A 14646-nucleotide genomic window follows, 5' to 3' on the forward strand; every position below is an offset into this window, starting at 1 on the left:
CTGTCAGCACAGCTTTCAGCTGAAATACATTTCCACTTGGAGAGAAACAGCAAAACTTGGGGGTAACGGTGATGTTGTAAGTGGAACATGTGTGTTGGAGCAGGTTTCTAAAATGAGGAAATATTGTCATTCCTGATTATGTATTTTAATAGGTATAAAGGAATCATACATATAAATAAAAATATATTATTTTTAATTCATTATTTTTTATATATACACTATCCATATACTTAGGTGGAAAGTAAGCATGTTGCATAGTTTTCAGTCCTGGGCAGGAGACAGCGTTGAATGTGGTTTCTTGAGGCTTTTGCTTCATCTGAAAACAATGAATTATATACAGCTAAGAACAGTATGTGAAGAAACCAGCTGCAAAAAAATAAAAATGTTATTAGATCCAACAGGCTAATGCAAGTTGATGTGTAGGGTCTGATCTGGGGCAGAAAAAGGGTTTGAGGCACCGTTTTGATGGCTTTTTCAGATGTCACCCATGGACGGGGCCTGTGAGGAGCACAGGGTTGGGCAGCCAAGCACCAGCTTCTCAGAAAGAGGGATTTAACCTTGGCAAATGCTGCTTCTTTCTTATTGCTGGAGCGGCGTTATCATGATAGTTTGTTTTTCCTCTTGTTCCTCATGTTGCTTCATGAGGAAACTGCGAATCAGGGTGGTTGCAGGAGAATTTGGGGCACTTTCAGGCAGGACATCCCTCGCTCAGGGGCTGGCAGCAAAGCTCAGACCAGGTCTCTGGACCGTGCTGCCCATGCAGTTCAGGAGGAGACTGAGTGATGTGATACAAGTGACAGGAGAAGAGGGAACGGCCTCAGGTTGCGCCAGGGGAGGTTGAGGTTGGATGTGGGGAACAATTTCTTCCCCAAGGGGCTGTGGGGCATTGGAACAGGCTGCCCAGGGCAGTGCTGGAGTCACCATCCCTGGAGGGTTGGACAGACGGACATGAGGTTCTCAGGACATGGGGCAGTGCCAGGGGTGGGTTGTGGTTGGACTTGATGGTCTTGAGGGGCTTTTCCAACCAAAACAACTCTCTGATTCTATGATGTTGGGGGCTGGCGGGGGCTGCCCCGCCGGGCGATGCTGCCGCGCAGTGCCGAGCTCTTTTCCCTCTTCCTCCCATGTCCCCGTTCAGAGGGGCCAGGAGTTCATCACAGCTGGGGCTCAGCACGCCTCAAGCCAGAAAAGTCTCTTTTTTCCCTGCAAGTAGCATGAGATGTTTCAAAAGAAAGGTTAAAACCTTCCCTTGGGAAAGCGTTTGAAGACTTGGGCCCCACTGTGGCTAAAAATATTGCTAATGGGGAAACCTATGAAAGCTGTCAGCTCCAATTAACATCTTCATTTCCAGGTAAAAAGAACTGAAAATGCATGACCCGAAAGTCAGGAGCAAAGTTAATAAGGGCATTGTTTTGCAACCCCCTCCACTTTCTCCATAGACTCCAAGGGTGTTATTTACAAAGCAACCCTCTCTCCTTGCTAGTGTCTTCTGTTTCATAGTAATTAAATGAAATTCAGAAGATAACAGGAGTTTTCACCTCCCTAATGAACTTCTAGTGGATCTGGTGAGGTCAGTTCTCGGTGGAAGACTGGACAAGCCCTTTCCCGTGGCATGGACAGTCCTGGGTGGCCGAGAAGAGCTACAGCTCTTCAGGCTGTACTTCTTTTGCTTATTTTTCTGTTTCCTTGTCCCATAACCCCCATTTCCCCTGTTATCTTGAATTTCTCTGTCCTGCCTTGCCACACAGGCAGTGGGAAGCCTGGCGGTGGCGGGACTCTCCCACACCTCTCTTGCATGTCCCTTGCAAGGGACTGATGCCAGAGGGCCCGTTTGTGTCTCTGGGTTTTTAGGAGCTGAACATCTTCCTTTGTAACGTGTTAAAGTTGGAGTAAGCCCTGGGTGGAGAGATGAGCCTGCATGGACCATTTGCCTTTTGATTCTTTTTTTCCTCTTATTATTTCTCTGTATTTGCTGAAATACGCTGCTGGTGTGCAGGGCAGGGCGCCGTGGAGACAAGTGCTGTGTGTGAGTGAGCGTCAGCAGCTCGCGGGGCTGCGCTGGCACTGCCAGCTGGCAGCAGCCTGGCTGTGGTTTTCCTCCCCGGTTTCTAATCTGGGTTGCTCAGACGGCTGGCTTGGCTGGGCTGAGCTTTCCTTTCCTCTGTTCATTCAGTAAGATTTTTTTTCCCCCGAAAATTACTGGGAGGATAAGGCCTGCACAGCTGAATCAGGAGCTTTTCCTTGTGCATCTCCTTTCCCCAGTTTCCCTGGGTTTAATTGCCTGCCCAGCCGAGCAGCTCCTGCCCTGGGGCGAGGATGCTGCAGTGCGATTCCTTTTGACAGCGAACAAAAATATGTCGGGGACAAAAAAAAAAAGGCTTCCAGCAGCTCAGTGAGTGAATTATAGATATTTACTGGCTGTAGCAGTGAGGTCCTCGCCAAAAAATCCCTCCGGACCAGAAAAACTTATGATAAATGCTGTTCCCTCTCCATGCGGTGGTGCATCCCGATGTGCCGCAGGGAGGGCTGGAGCAGCGGGGCACCAGGAAAGCGAGCAGGATTTGGCCTCGTGCTGTGCGGGTCCCAGCAGACAGCAGCTTGACCACCGTGTTCCTCCCGTTCTGCGGGGGTTCCTGTCCCAGCTCGCACCAGCTGCTCCCAGTGCTGCCAGGGAAGAGCAGGGTGGCGAGAGCTGGTGGGGACAAACCTGCTGGGAAATGCAGCTGCCTCTGGGTGGGCAGGGACTGGCCTGAGCCGGCCATAGAGAAAAGGGCCAGAGATGTGATTGAAGGCAGATTGTGTGATGGCACCTTAATTACAAAAGCTGAGTGAAGCTTCAAGCAGGCTCAGCTCAGAGGTGCCTCACATCAGCACCAGGGCCCGTCTTGCTGTTGGTTGCTCCAGATTGTTATTGTCGTGGTTTAACCTGAGCTGGCAATACAACCACACAGCTGCTCACTCACCCCTTCCCATCCAGCCAATAGGGGAGAGAATCAAAAGGGAAGGGACCAACTTGGATTAAGACAAACACAGTTTAACGAAATAATAAAATACTAATACACTACTAGTAAATACATATATAAAGTAGAAATAAAAGGTACTCAAGGCAATTCCTCATGAACCCACTGAGCAGCCAGGAAAACAGCACCTGGTCCCACAGCCGATCCCAGCAAGAGAAAAGAGAGGAAAAAGAGCAGAAAGGCTCAGAGGCCTCTGCAAAACGGCAAAAGGCCGAATGAAACGTCCGGACCAAAACTCCACCGGCTCTGACAAAAAAAGAGCGAAGAAAACAAAACAACGCACACAAGAGAAAGCACCCGAGAGAGAGAACGGAGGAGCCATCCCAACGAAGCCTCACGCCAATGGGCTGGAACGCTCTCATTGCTCAGTCTGGTGTCCATCCAGCTCTGTCCATCCATCCCCTTCCTCACTGCCTCACACCTGTGGGCAGAGCTCAGAGCATCCTCGGCTCTCAGACCAGAGCAATTACAAATTACAGTTACATTAACTCTGTGCTGGGCTGTTATCTCTTGTTCTCAAACTAAGTCCCAATAATGAGCGTGCTAGCTATGGAAAAGAAAGGTTTCCAACTGCATGAAGAAAATGAAACCATTTTCAGCCAAACCAGCACAGGTACCCCAAAAGTCTCCCCATCTTTTGTGGCCGAGGATTTCCAGGTTTCCTGTGAAAACTGCCTCGATGGGCAGCGGTAGCCTGTGGGTCAGCAGCCCTGACCCGCTTTTTGCACAGGGTTCTGCGGCACAGCTGCCTGAAAACAGTGGCAAAGATTTTGTTATTAACTGCTTTAGTTCTGTAGGGGCTTGGTAACTGGGCCAGAAACTTTCGTTCCTGGGTGCAAATTGTCAGAGACACTGCTGATCAGATGTAAAGCACAGATCTAACAAGAGAACAACTCCTGCTGTGGTTTCTGCTGGTACAACCGGTCAGCCTTGAAGGGCACGGAGCCAAAGTGCAGGTGAAGGGAGAGAGAAATGAATCGCAACCGGCACCGTCAACGTGAATCACCTGGAGCCAGTTAGTGAGAGCGGAGGGTTTTTTGGGCAGATTGCCGCAAGAGCTGATACTTCTCAGCAATACCTGCTTGCTGTCCCGAGCACCATGCTCCTGCTGCGTTGGAAAATGTAGCTGCATTTGGTAATCTGCAAAAAAAGTCTAGTCCGGCTCTTGGGGTTACCATGGCAACTAGGTATTTGCTCGTTTGTATTTCTTGAAAATTACGCTGGGCTGCTGATTGCATCGTTTGTGAAGCTCTTTGTCAGGGCACCGGTAGATGGTTGGTTGTCAGGGCTGTATTGAGTGGCTGGTGCTGGTATTAAGCAGATTTCTAAATGGGAACTTTGCTGGAGCGTGGTGTGTGTTATAACTGCATCCCTCCTGCAGAAGCTCAGTAACACAACCCCTGGCCTAGGAAGCGTGTCCTTGCTCTGCTCATCCCTCCGACATCCATTTGTACTCATGCGGTTGCTTGGGACAACACAAAATCCAGGTGACCCGCTGTGGAGATCTTGTCAAGGCCAGGACAGCAGAAACTTGCTTTCTGAGCCTCTGTAATGTGCAGAGGACTAGAATAAAAAAGAGTGCATGGAGACTCTGAGGTTTGGGAAAACCAGCTTAGACGAAACGCTTACCAGGTTTTGGTATTGCAAAGCCGGCACTTGCTGAGGAGCATTGGGAAAGGACAGTGCTGCAGGGCTGGCTTGGATTTTTAGAGGTGGCTGTAGAGAAGGATGGGGAAGGCTTATTTATTATTAGTTGTTGTTCTGAAGATAAAATTGATTTGATTTGGATGCTGTTTAGACTGAACGACCATGGGTTCTTGAAAGCCAGTTGTCCCACAGTCCAGCAGCAGTTTAAGAGCTCGGTGTTCATTGTCAAGTATTTGTTTAACAGTGAAAATCCATTTACCACTAATTCTTCTTTGGCTTGTTGAGATAATTAAATTAAGAGCAGGACATTGTGACGGGTCTGCAGACAGAAGCTGTTTTGTGCACCCTCGTGGACTCCTGCTCTGCTCATCGGTGCTGGCACTGGTGCCCACGTGGAGCACAGGGCCCGTTAGACCTCCTCTCCTCCATCACGGCCAACCTCTTCCATCCTCTCACCACCAGCCGTGGGTTGTACCCAGCGGACACCCGGCGTGAAGGTCCCAGGCAGCGGGAAGAGAAGGAAACAGCAGAGGTGAGGGTTAAAGCAGTTAAATGTGGTCTTTCATCCGTGTGAAGGGCAGGGGCTTGCAGGAAAGGGCTGTGGCTTTTATTAATCTCCAAAGCATCACACGAAGTCATGATCCCAAGTAAAAGTTGAATGTCAGTGACAAATGTTTTCATCTAGTATGAATAGTTACTCTGGATTTAGTTGGGTTGTGAAAGCGATTATAATTTGGTAAAAGCAGTAAGATTAACAGCTCTAATGAAATCTTGAATGTCAGATTTGTAACCTGCCCTTTTGTCTTCATTGACTCTACTGAGCGACCTGCTGTAACTGTCTGGGGGCTGCGTGTCGATTTGCACGTGATCCCTCTACTCCGCCATGCATGCCTGGCCTGATTAGGATTTCAGCATTATTAATTACCCCGTGCCCCATAACCATACGGGTTGCACGGAGCAGCTCCTGCTGTGGCAGCAACACAGGCAGGGCACTGCAAAGCCATCCTCTGATTTTACGTTTTGGGGTATATTCTGCCCATACAGTAAACCCTCATGGCGTGTTATCCTGGCCCTTGGGCTGCTCCCTGCTGCAGGGGTGTCCCTCATAGGGACAACTGCCAGGGCCACAGCCACTGGGCTCCCTGAGCATCCCAGTGCTGGATGTCCCCAGGATGTGGCTTTTGGGAAGGACGGGAGGACGGTGGCTTTGGCTGGAGCGCACTGAGGCAGTGGCGGAGGATCCTTGTGGTTTCTTCCACCCCTGGTTTGAGTGTAAAACCATACGAGGCACAGAATGCCTGTCAGAGTGGAGTTTTTAACTTTGAAATGCCAGTGCCAGCTCTCACTGCTCCCCTTATCTGGCAGCTACATCCACCACATCCTCTCTCACATTCATTTTTCTGGTTTAAACTGAGCAAACCCCAAAAAAGCTGCTGTTTTGTTCTGACAGCTCAGCGCAGTGAATGACCCATTTTTCTTCTCAGATGAGTCATGTATCGTCCTCTGAAAGATCTCATTATTAATATGCCATTTGGGGGATAGGTCTGAATTTTCCAGCTGTGGCTGTGTTCGCTAAGGGAACCTACACCATTAATAGCATATACCAAATGGCTGCACCCTAATGCGGTGGATTTAGTATCTATGTATTTTTAAAGGATACATTGCTTTTCTTGTGGGCATTTTTAGATACAACACACTTAACACTTTTTCCTTATTAGAAATTTGTTGAAATTCTTCTAATAAGCACGGTCCTCATTAAGATGTTGGAGAAAACGAACCCTTGTGACAGATGCCCCCTACAAGGGCAAATGCAGAGTCCTGAGGGAGGAGAACAGAGTCCAGTTTATTTTTGGAAGAGGTCAAATGCACCATCTGGGCTGTCTGAACCCCACCTCGGATGGAGGCAATGTGCTCGTTTTATAATGGTACTTTATTTAACAGTTGAAAATACATCCTCCCTTACATTTGTGGACTTCTTGCCTCCAAACCACCACCTGAAGTGTGACTTTAAACATCTTCCTAGTTTAGCAGATGTTTTTCAAGGGTGCTGAAGTTGAAGGAGGATTATGTTCCTCCTGTTGTCCACTTGTTGGTTTCCCCAGAGCTGCGTTTTCAAAACTTGACTTCTCTGGAGCATCCTGCACATGCTCTGTCTCCAGTAAGCCTAGTGAAAACATCTAACCATACATACATGTACACGCATATAGATTCACTATATGTACGTGTTTAACCGTATTTAAATACACACAGATATTTGCCTATGACACTGCTATTATATCACACTGTATGTACACATCTTCTGCATGTCCCACACCTTGCTCTCCCTTTCTCCCACCCCATGCAGAGTAACCAGCACTGAGGTCTCACCCATGGACGTTTCTTCTGCAGAAGAGTCCAATTACAACACTTTGAAGTTTCGAGTGGCATATTTTGTCAGATTTACACTAAAACCTAATTTCAGGCTGATTATATACCATAGGAAGTTGTGGTGTGTATCGTCTCATTAGCCTGGTTAGCCGGCTGAGTAGCAGGATGAGCCCTCTGTGCTCTGCTGGGAACGGCTTAGAGAAAAAAAGGCCGAATAGCCGATAAGGTTTTTGGCAGCACTGAGTATATTTTCTGGTTTGGGGTCAATTCTGTTGATGGGGATTTGAGGATCAGCCAGGTGCTGGGATCGGCCTTGTGGATAAGCGGCTGTTTGTGCGGCTCGGCTCTGCTGGGAGACCCAGACGTCCCCTGATTAGATTAGTTTTGCACACTGAGCTCTGCTTTTTTTTTTTTTGTCCTCTAATCCCATGCCTATTATGGTGGATCTGCTGGAAATAACAGATCTTTGCCGATTTTGGAGCTGGGATTGCGGGGGGCCAGAGCCGGCTCAGTCTCAGCCCTCCTCTTGCCACAGCTGAGCATCGGGGTGTGCAGAGCTTTGAGGCACATGGGGTTGTACATGGGAGCCTGCGCCACACAATTTAAGATACTTTAGCCTGTAGCTCAGCCATTCACTTTAGATGTTTTTCATTTTAAATGGCAATTTTACATGTGTGCCTGCCTGCCCCGAGGCTCTCAATGAGTGCTTAAAGACCCCTGATTCAGTGGACAAACATGGATTTAGTGAATTTAACCGTGGTTCTTGCTCTGGCTCCTTGAATGGCAGCACACAGCTTGAGCCTGCTGGGGACTCCAACCCCTTTTGGGGCTTGAGGGGAGCTGTGGGATGGCAGCTCATGTTGGTCACTGCTCTGTCGTGTCTCCTGCAGCACGGCAAAGGTCTGTCCTGCGCTCACCCCCCCGGGAAGCAAAGAGGTGATCGCACATGTAGCTTTATGTGAGGTATCTCCTGTGTGAGGAAAGACTGAGGGAGCTGGGGCTCTGAAGCTGGAGGAGACTGAGGGGGGACTCATTCATGGGGATCAATATGGAAAGGAGCAGTGTCAGGAGGATGGAGCCAGGCTCTTCTCAGTGACAACCAGCGATAGGACAAGGGGCAATGGGTACAAACTGAGGTGAGGGTGTCAGAGCCTGGCCCAGGCTGCCCAGGGAGGTTGTGGAGTCTCCTTCTGTGCAGACATTCAAACCCGCCTGGACACCTTCCTGTGGAACCTCAGCTGGGTGTTCCTGCTCCATGGGGGGATTGCACTGGATGAGCTTTCCAGGGCCCTTCCCATCCCTGACAATCTGGGATTCATCAAACAGAAACCAATGTCAGGTTTGATTAAAAGATGGGAAAGAGACTGAGGAATAAATTAACCTCCACAGCACCAATTGCCCTGGGACAACTAACCCTGGGAATCTGCATCTGTAGCGCCTTCTGGAGTCCCAGGCAGAGCTGGTTTTACATCATGTGCTTTGAGGATCTTGGCCCAGTAAATCAGAAATCAGTCTGCTGATCTCTGGTGGGTGGTTCCTCCAGCTCTGCTTCGGCCGAGAGCCGCTGGCTCTGTGGGGACGCGGCTGCCACGAGGCTGCGGCCCCTTCTTGGAGAGGCCGCGGCTGCTGGAGGCTCTTGTATTGCGAGTTACCGTCATGCAGATGGTGCAGCACATCTCCGCTGCATCCCTCGCAATCCCTGACATCAGTACGGTTTCCTCTGGCTGCTTTTTGAATACGATTTTGAACGATCAGTGTGTGACTCTGCAATAAGAATTCTAATTAAGTGCCACTTCCACAACCGCTGGTTTAAATAAGTTTCAGCCGTCACTGATGACTTATTGAATGTTTGTACTCCTGGATACTTTTTGTGATTTTCTTTAAATGATTTAGTCCCAAATTCAGCGCGGTTCCATTTAAATGAGATTTGCCCAGACAGATGGGCTTGTGTTGATGTTGCGTTGGAGCTCACCTGGGTGCTGTGCTGGCAGTGGTCACCTGGATCCAGGTGTCCTGCAAATGTGGTCCCCTGAAGAAGCTGCTAAAATGTGGAACAAGGGTAGGTTGTTCTTGAATTGCTTTGAAGACAGAGGAGGAGAAGGTGGGTGTAATTATACATTGATAATTCATCTGTCCCTGCCTGTGTCCTGGGCCAGGTTCTCACTAATAGGGTGCTGAAATGAACCCAGAACAACACCTTTAATGACAGTGAAATTGCTTCTAGACTTATATTTGTGTGTTTGAAACTAAAATCTGTCTGCAGTTTGGGCTAAATCTGCCTGTCAACATCTCAGCAGAAGAGCCACACAGATTCCTTCTGTAAGGTAGAACTGATCTCTTTTAATTTACAGACAGTTTGATGTGAGCATCCTCTGGCTTGGATTCACCATTGAAAAAATCAAAGATGGGATGCTGGGATGGAGCGCGGTGGGATGGAGCGCGGTGGGATGGAGAGCAGCCATGGTGGCTTTCCCAGGGTCCCCATGTCTCCTGCAGGCACACAGGGGTGCAGAGCTGGTCTGCAGCCGTGTGCTGACTTGGTTACCTGACAGGCAGCTAGCTGTGCTCCCTGGTTTGGTGTATGCTGTCTCTCCCTCTCTCCATCCTGTATATCTAAAAAAGCATTGCCATATGTTGCATGAGCTATAGGCTGTAGGGGATGAATCATGGCTCCCACCACTGACATGAGGCCATTTCCAACTTGGATCATGTCATAGTCAGTGTCACCATTTAGGGTGACAACGTGGCGGCTGGACCAGTGCCGTGGGGTTGGGGCCAGGTCAGGCCCTGATCCTGTGCAAGGTCTGATCCAATGCCAGTAGAAATCCCACAGGTTTTGCTGGGGTTCAAGCCAGCCTGAGGGCTGGGGGTGTCCCTCAGCTGCCTCTATTTTGTGCATTTTCATAGTCTGGGAGACAAAATCCCACTTGGCCAGCAAGTTTGCTTCTGTACGAGCCTCAGCTTTTAAAACTTCACCAAGCCTTTTGGTGCAAAACTGGCTCTGAAAAGTGCTGATTCAGGGCTATGTATATTATGGCAGTTTGGACAAAATCTGCTTCCCCTCCTTGATCTCTGTGGGTCTGAGAAACAAAGTGTGGAAGTCGGTGCTAAAACTGACCCTGAATTTCACCCCAGACTTGATGTGTTTCTTTTTGTTTGTGTTTTGTGTGTGTTTGGTTGGTTTGTTGTGCTCTTTTTTTAAAGAGCGGGTTGGTTGTGTTTTTCCTATTACCACCCCCAACCAACCCTGCAGGGCCAGGACAGGGACAGACCTGATTTACTTGTCAATTCCTTTGCCATCATCCAAATTGTTATGTGATCTGAATTGGGCCCAGTGGCATCTTTTTGCTGAGTGGAGGCTCCAAGATAAGATAAGATGAGATGCTCGAGCTGAAGGCAGCGCAGAGGAGCTGCAGCGGGTACCAGCAAGGACTTCCCGAGTGGTGGGAATGAGAGTGCATCACCATTTATAACCATTTTCTTCCTTTCACGAGTTGCTGGTGAGGGACTGGTGTTCTGGCTGGAGTAAAACAAACAGGAGTGTTCGGGATCAGATGCCCCAGCTGAGAAATTGCAGCCAGAGATACAAAAAACCAGGAGCTGCAACACAGCAGCGATGGGGAAAACACACCGAAAATCATACCTGGGCAGGATCTTTCTGGAAGATAGAGGTAATTACATGCAAAATAAACATAATTGGTCATTCTGCACAGGGAAATGCCCAAAGTATCCCTGTGAGACAGGGAGCACCAGTGAGCAAGGCCAGAAGGATGTGGTTCAGTTGTCTGGTGACTGAAGAACAAAAGCAGTTTCCTCTCCCTTGCAGTGATTTATTTTAGTTAAATGGTTTGTCCCTGCTAGCTCATTTGGGGAACTGTGTTCTCTGCGAGTGACAGGTGTGTCATGGAGCCAAGTTCTGCACTGATTTACTTCGTGCCCCTTTAGCGACTTGCCTGGCAAGGCCCAGGGTGTAAACAGCACATCTCCCATATGCCGACCTGAGAAAGATCCTGACCTTAATTGTAAAATGCCTTCTGGAATACAAAATGAGCAGTTTAAAAAGAAAGCCTAAAATCACTGTTATTAAGCCATGACTGCTGCTGGCTTCTTCCTTTTCTCGAAACTTATTGATTGCCACCCTGGATAACAATTTTTCCTGCTTGGGCTTTCTTTCTGCTCAGTCTGAGTTCCCAGGGAGCCCGTAGTTACCTGTGCGTTGGGCTCTTTTCTTTCTATCATGCTCATTTTGAACACGTAGTTTCCAAATGGCTCTGGGTGTTTGGTTTTCCCATTAGCTGAGACAAGACATCCCTAAGTGCCACCAGAAACCAAACGAAATGCTTGCCAGCAAAAGCAAATCTAGGAGACATTATGCTCTGTGTTTTGCAAGAGAGAAGATAAAGATCCTATTTCTGCGGCGGGTCGCTGTAATGTTTGTTGCTGCTCATTCTCTAGCGAGGCTGCTGAGGTCACACCGGGGCTGCGGGCCAAACTCAGCCTGGGTGGAAGTGCTGGGCTCTCCTTGGCCGTGCGGGGGGTGAGGCAGAACCTGCTGCATCCCTGTCATCATTTGTCACGGGGAGGGAGCCAGGCTCTTCTTGTGACAACCAGTGACAGGACAAGGGGCAATGGGTGCAAACTGGAACACAGGAGGTTCCACTGAAAGATGAGAAGAAACTTGTTCCTGGTGAGGGTGGCAGAGCCTGGCCCAGGCTGCCCAGGGAGGCTGTGGAGTCTCCTTCTGTGCAGACATTCAAACCCGCCTGGACACCTTCCTGTGGAACCTCAGCTGGGTGTTCCTGCTCCATGGGGGGATTGCACTGGATGAGCTTTCCAGGGCCCTTCCAACCCTGACACTCTGGGATTCTGTGATCCTGCCAGTGCCCAACCAGTGCAGAAGCCTTTAGGGAATCTGTGGGGGCTGAGATATTGCACATCCAAAAGCAGCTTCCAGGTGTGACAGAGGCTGCCCCGCTGCTGGAGGTGCCTTTCTGCCCAGGCTGGCGGGTCCTGCGCATTGCATGGGGGTTACATCAGGGTTACCACAAGGTTACCCCGTGGTGAGGCTGGTGGCCTGGCTGGGCAGCCCGTTGTTTCTGCTCACCGGGGGGACAGCAGCACCCACAGGGACACTGGCCCCTGAGCTGTGCCCAGCACTGGGAGCTGCTCGGGCAGCACGGAAAATACTGAGAAAAAGGAGGGGAAAGGACGTGGCCGCATGGGAACTGCCGACAGGGCATCTGCCCCACGGCCTGGGGAGCACTGCAATGGAAACTCATCGCGTCTGTGGGAATGCGAAAACACTAAACCAGGTGCGCTCAGTATGTTTTCTATCAGTTTTTATTTACGGTTGGTCCAAATCCCAGATTCCTTGCTTTGCAAAGCCTGGATCTGGGCTTGTAGTTTGCCTTGCTCTGGGTATTTGTGCCGGGGGGCGGCAGGATGAGCAGTAATGCCTTCGCGGACAGAGGACAGAACGCAGTCAGGCTTAATGAGCAGCTGCCACATGGGAAATGTTGGATGCATTTTCTTTAAGCGAAGCCCCCAAGGAAACGTTTCCCATTGCGTGGAGGAGGTGGGTCCTGTGGAAGGTGCTGCCAGCCCCGTGCTCTCCTCCTGGGACAGGCCAGGAGGCTGTAGCATGGTGGCATCTGCGGGTGAGGCCACCTTGCTGCTTCTGATGAATGCTGTCACTAATTAATTCTGTCCTTAATTCTCTGCCCAGATTTCCCATACTGCTGGCAGTGGGCTGTCTGCTGTGGAGACCCAAGCCAGAGGCTCCAGAGGTGATGGAGACGAGCTGTGGGTCCTGCTGAAACCCAATGGTGAGGGGGCATCTCTGGTTCGTGGTACCACCCAAACATACTGGGCTCGCCTCAGAGGCTCTTCTTTGTAAAAATTTGTCATAATCAGCAAACATTTTCCGTCCCCAGCTCTCAGAGCGACACCTTTTACTGTTGCTACTTCTGATGTGACAGCGTTAAGCAGATAGGGCTCAGGTCACGCTCGTGCTTCACACGAGATCTGCCCATGGTCATGGCAAACAGTGAGTGGGGACACATGGTCTGTCCCTCTCTAAAAGCAGAGACCAAGGCTGCTTCCCTGTGGGGTGGCTTCTGGGAGATGGTGCCTCAGGCCAGGAGTCCCCGGAGGTGGGAGTCCCAGAAGCACCCTGGAAAGGGGTTTATACCTCTTAAGATAAAAACCAAGCCATGTTTTAACCAAAACACTGGGAACTGGGGCAGGGTTGTGGGTGGGAAGCGGGGTGTGCATGAGGGATCTGGCTGGGAGTGCCTGGTCAGGTTCAGGACCCCAGCAGCCTCCCTTGGCACGGCAAACACCGGCGTGTCCCCGCGGGGAGGAGCAGCTCGGCGGAGAGCGGGGCCCCGTCAAACCCAGCAGTGCACAACAGCAGCAGCGTTTCCCCTCCCCATTCCCACCTGCTGCATGTTGGGCTCAACACGCTCAGAGAAATTAAGCTTTTTCTTCTTAATTTGACACAATTTGACTCATGGAGCTGGGGTAGCTTCCCAGCTGCGGGCTCTCCAGATCTGCTGGACTGGTCCCTGGGGTGGTGGAAATGCTCAGCCCTGACCTCAACATTCATGCACCACAGATGTGATAATCAGAACACGGCACGGCTTCTGTCGCGCCATTACGCCCTGTTGCCCATGAGCTTCTTGATATAAAGCGGCTTCCCCTGGGTGCAGACACCCCTGTAACCCACAGCAGGGAGGGACTCTCACCTCCAGCTTTTCCCCCGTGTATAGATGCCAGGATCTGCTCTGCAAATCTGAATTTCCCTGCAGATCTCCATCCCTCTCAGTTCCTCCTGTTTTCATAGGGATTGCAGAGCAAATCTTTGCATCATTACAGAAAGCAAAGCTCGGGTGGTTCTGTTTGCAGAGCGCCAGGGCTGATGGAAGGACGATGCCAGCCGGGGGTCCCGTGGGAGCTGAGCCTTGGCAGGAGCGCACACCAGCGAGCTCAGCAAAGTCAGGCAAGAAACAGGTGAAGAGTAGGGAAACAAAAGCAAGTGGATGGAATCACACAGTAGATTTATCATCTTGGGAAAGGCAACAATCAAGACTGAACATTTTCTCTGAGTTTCTGTGTTTAAGTTCTGCCGAGGCGCTCGCACTAGGAGAGGGTGTGCAGGGGCCAGCTGGGGGCTGCACTGTGCAAGGGGTGGGAGAGCGAGGAAGCGTCATTCCGTTAACATTGTTTTAATTGTTTCCCCCAAACAACACTGGGGATGAGCGGGCGAGTGTGAAATGATTTCTGCCCTTTCTCCCTGGCTGGGAGGAGGCCGGTGCTGCTGCATCGGGCACCGTGCACAGGCAGCAGCTCCGTCCCTGCGCGGCCACCGCTGCGGCCATCGGCCTGGCCGGGAGCCACCGCAGGTGAGGCAGGAAAAGGCCCCTCCGATGTGCATCGTGTCTGGATTAAAGTTATACGTGTTTGTCTGTATTTGTGGGGAGAGAGGGAGCTTTCGCAGCGGCACATACGTGAGAGAGTGCTGCCATCTTTTGGCTATGCAAATCAGGAGAGGGACACAGGAGGGTCCTACAGCAATTTGCGATGGCTGGGGAAATGTTGCTTGCACACCGCT

This window comes from Patagioenas fasciata, chromosome 15 (assembly GCF_037038585.1).
Source record: "Patagioenas fasciata isolate bPatFas1 chromosome 15, bPatFas1.hap1, whole genome shotgun sequence".
Taxonomy (NCBI): Eukaryota; Metazoa; Chordata; class Aves; order Columbiformes; family Columbidae; genus Patagioenas; species Patagioenas fasciata.